The sequence below is a fragment of the Orycteropus afer genome, unplaced genomic scaffold, assembly GCF_000298275.1.
Source record: "Orycteropus afer afer isolate SDZICR_OR568_19922 unplaced genomic scaffold, OryAfe1.0 scaffold00033, whole genome shotgun sequence".
NCBI classification, from domain to species: Eukaryota; Metazoa; Chordata; class Mammalia; order Tubulidentata; family Orycteropodidae; genus Orycteropus; species Orycteropus afer.
The window spans coordinates 18,443,679-18,448,138 of NW_006921620.1; positions in this window are offsets into that span (position 1 = coordinate 18,443,679).

A 4,460-nucleotide genomic window follows, 5' to 3' on the forward strand; every position below is an offset into this window, starting at 1 on the left:
ATTATAGGGTCATGGGGGATGAGGATTGTTAATTATACTATAAAAAACTAAACTCACTGCCATCAAGTCAGGTCAGATGCATAGTGACCCCTCCTTGGGTTTCCAAGGTGGTGTCTCTATTGAAGTAGATTGTCCAATCTTTCTTTTGAGGAGTGGCTGGAGGGTTTGACCTGCCAGCCTTCTGGTTAGCAGTCAGAGGCCTTAGGTTCTAGAATGTCAAAATATACTGATATATGATTCCTTCATTTTTTTTCTCAATTCATATATTAAATTAATATTTATTAAACATCTATTATGTGTCTGGGACTATTCTATAACCTTGAAACAAATGAGTGAACAAACCAATCAAAAAAGTCCTGGTTTTGTAGAACTCACATTATTTTGCTCAACAGCAGTGTATAAAAGTTACTACTATTCTGGTATTAACTTTTATATCATGCTGTTACTATTCTGGTATTGGGAGCTCTGGTGGTGTAGTGCATAAAGCATTTTTTCAAGCATTTTCCTCAAAACTGTTTGTAATTCCTTCTACCCATCTCTCCACACTCTCCCCTGATTCATTCAACCATTGATAAGTTTTCTGTCACTCTGCATTGTGGTACAGTTAGGCACTGGACTACTAGCCTAGAGATTGATGGCTCAGACCTACCCAGGGGTGCACTGGAAGACAGACAAGACAGTCTGCTTCCAAAAGGTCACAGACCTGAAAACCCCATGGAGCAGGTCTACTCTGCACACTTGATGTCCCTATGAACAGGAATCCACTCCACAGCAAATAACGAGCAACAATATAAACAAGCACTTTTTTTGATATTATTTTATTTGGGATAGCTATATTGAGATTTATTCATGTTGTAATATGCTTCAATATCCATTCATTTTTATTATGGAATAGTATTACATTGTATGGATATAGCATTTTGTTTATCCATTTGTTTGTTGATAAGATGTAACTGCTACCCCTAGGACTGAGGTGTGCCCAAGGGAGAACCACCTCCCTCTCTACTAGGCCTGAGAACTAGACCTTGTTGGAAAGAGTGGTTCCTTGGCTCCCTGAATGGCAGAGAAGTCCCTGTATTGTCTGTTGATGGAACTTGATGGAATTATCCTATAGGAGAACAGAGAAAGCTATCCATGGGGAAGGGTCTCCATGGAAGCAGTTTATGACAAAACCATACAAGAGGCATGATGATGAAGCTGTTGGCTACTTATTGCTGTGATCACTGTATACTGCAGAATCATGGTATATGAGGACACCAGAACTCAGAAGTAAACTTCATCCTCTAGCGTCCCTTTCAGTGTTTTTTACTGGCAAATGTTAACATTGATCCCACTGGAAAGTGAAAAATGTTTAAAGGGCCTGATCCATTTTCAAAGAATTTGGAGCTGAGAAGCAATAAATAGATAAGTGCTATAGTTTCCTACTCTATTTCCCCCCCTCCTTATTTTCTTATTTTGAAAAATTCTCTTTTTTGATTGTATGCTATTTGTCAGTATAATATATAATATATAACAGAGAAGGCAGAGACAGGGATCCAGGTAAGGGGAGGGACCCAGGCTTGAGCACAGAGAAAGTGGGGGAAAGGAAAGAAAAGCCAGGGAAAACAGGATAGAGTAAGCAGCAGTGGAGACCCAGGTCCTATCCCCAAGCACCAGCAAAGTGTCAGATATCCACTTAGGGGAGGGTGGAGAGGTTTCAAACAGCTAAGGGAGACAAACTTGTCTGTCAGTTTGTCCTACTATGGTGGCCTTTTGCTGTGAGGCTTGAGGCTGTGCCACCATTGTTTCAAATATGAGCAGGGTTACATATGGTGCACAGGATCCAGCCCAGTTTACAGACTGAGACAGACTAGGAAGAAGGAAGAGGCCATCCAATTCTCAAATAATTGGCCAAAGAATTATGAATAGCAGAGAAACACTGCCTTTTACATTACTGCACAACCTCATGAATAGCCTGTAAACATTGCCTGATACAGTGCAGAATGATGAGCCTCTTAGGTTGGAAGGCTCTCAAAATATGACTGGGAAAGAGGTGCATCATCAGAGTAGAACCAATTTTATTGATATCGATAAAGTAAAGCTTTCGAGAACTCTATTTTCTGACATGGCATGATTCAAATTTAAGAGAAACATTTGCAAAAATCCATTAATAATTAGAACATGGAATGTACAAAGTATAAATCTAGGAAAATTGGAAAATGTCAAAACTGAAATGGAACATATAAAGATTGATATCCTAGGCATTAGTGAGCTGAAATGGACCAGTTTTGGCCATTTTTATTCAGACAACCATATGATGTACTATTCCAGAAATGACAATTTGAAGAGGAATGACATGATATTTATCCTCACAAAGGATGTTTCAAATCTGTCCTGAAGTACAATGGTGTCAGTGATAGCATAATATCCATATGCCTACAAGGAAGACCAGTTAATGCTACTATTATTCAAATTTATGCACCAACCACCAAAGCAAAGATGAGGAAATTGAAGATTTTTCTCAACTTCTGCAGTCTGAAATTGACTTAATGTGCAATCAAGATGTGTTAATTATCACTGGTGACTGGAATACAATAGTTGGAAACAACGAAGAATCACCAATAGTTGGAAACTTTGGCTTTGGTGACAAAAATAATGCTAGACATCACATGATAGAATTTTACATGACCAATGACTTACTCATTGAAAATACCTTTTTCAACAACACAAATGGTGACTACACACTTGGATTTTGCCAGATGAAATACACAGGAATCAGATTGACTACATCTGTGACAAGAGAGGATGGAAAAGCTCAATATCTTCAGCCAAAATCAAGCTAGGAGCTGTTGTGGAACAGACCATCAACTGCTCATATGCAAGTACAACTTGAAGTTAAAGACAATTAAAACATGTCCATGAGAGCCAACATATGATCTTGAATCATGAAAGCCAACATATGATCTTGAATATATCCCTCCTGAATTTTGAGACCATCTAAAGAATGGATTTGATGCATTGAACGCCAATGATCAAAAACCAGAAGAATTGTTCAATGACATCAAGATATCATCCATGAAGAAAGCAAGAGGTCATTAAAAAGATGAAAAAGAAGAAAAGTCAAAAAAAGATGACAGAAGAGACTCTGAAACTTCCCCTTGAGCAGAGAGTAGCTGAAGTAAATGGAAAAAAATGACCAGATCAAAGAGCTGAACAGAAGATTTCAAACAGCAGCTAGAGCAGACAAAGCCAATTATTATAATGAAATCTGCAAACACTTGGATTTAGAAAACCAAAAGAGAAGACTACAGTTGGCATTTCTCAAGCTGAAAGAACTGAGGAAAAAATTTAAGCCTTGAGTTGCAATATTGAAATTTTCTATGGGCAAAATATTGAATGATGCAAGAAACATCAAAAGAAGTGGGAAGGAATACACATAGTCATTGTACCAAAAGAACTGGTAGTTCGTCATCCATTTCAGGAGGTGGCTTGTGATCAAGAACCAATGGTATTTAAGGAAGAAGCCAAAGCTGCACTGAAGGAATTGCCAAAGAACAAGACTCCAGGATCAATGGAATACCCATTGATATTTCACCAAATGGATGTCCCACTGGAAGCAGTCACTCAGTTATGCCAAGAGATTTGGAAGACAGCTACCTGGCCAACTGACTGGAAGATATCCATATTTGTACCCATTGCAAATAAAGGTGATCCCACATAATGTAAATTATTGAACAGCGTCATTAATATTGCACCCAAGTAAAATCTTACTGAAGATAATTGAAAATTAGTTGCAGCAGTATATTGACAGAGAACTTCCAGAGGTGCAAGATGGATTCAGAAGAGCACGTGGAATGAGGGATATCATTGCCGATGTCTGATGGATCTTGGCTCAAAGCAAAGAATATCAGATAGATGTTTACTTGTATTTTATTGACTATGCAAAAGCATTTGATTGTGTGGATCATAACAAATTGTAGATAACATTGAGAAGAATGGGAATTCTAGAACCCTTAGTTGTATTCATGAGGAACCTGTAAGTAGATCATGAGGCTGTCATTCAAACAGAATGAGGAGACACTGCATGATTTAAAATCAAGAAAGGAGTGTGTCAGGGTTGTATCCTTTCACCATACTTATTCAATCTATATGCTGAGCAAATAATCCAAGAAGCTTGACTATATGAAGAAGAACATGACATCAGGATTGGAGGAAGAATCATTAACAACCTGCAATATGCAGACAACACAACCTTGCTTGCTGAAAGTGAAGATGACTTGAAGCACTTACTGATGGAAATTAAAGACTACAGTCTGTAGTATGGATTATAACTCAACATAAAGAAAACAAAAATCCTCACAACTGAACGAATAAACAACATCACAGTAAATGGAGAAAAGATTGAAGTTGTCAAAGATTTCATGTTACTTGGTTCTACAATCAACATCCATAGAGGCAATGGTGAAAAAATAAGATGACAT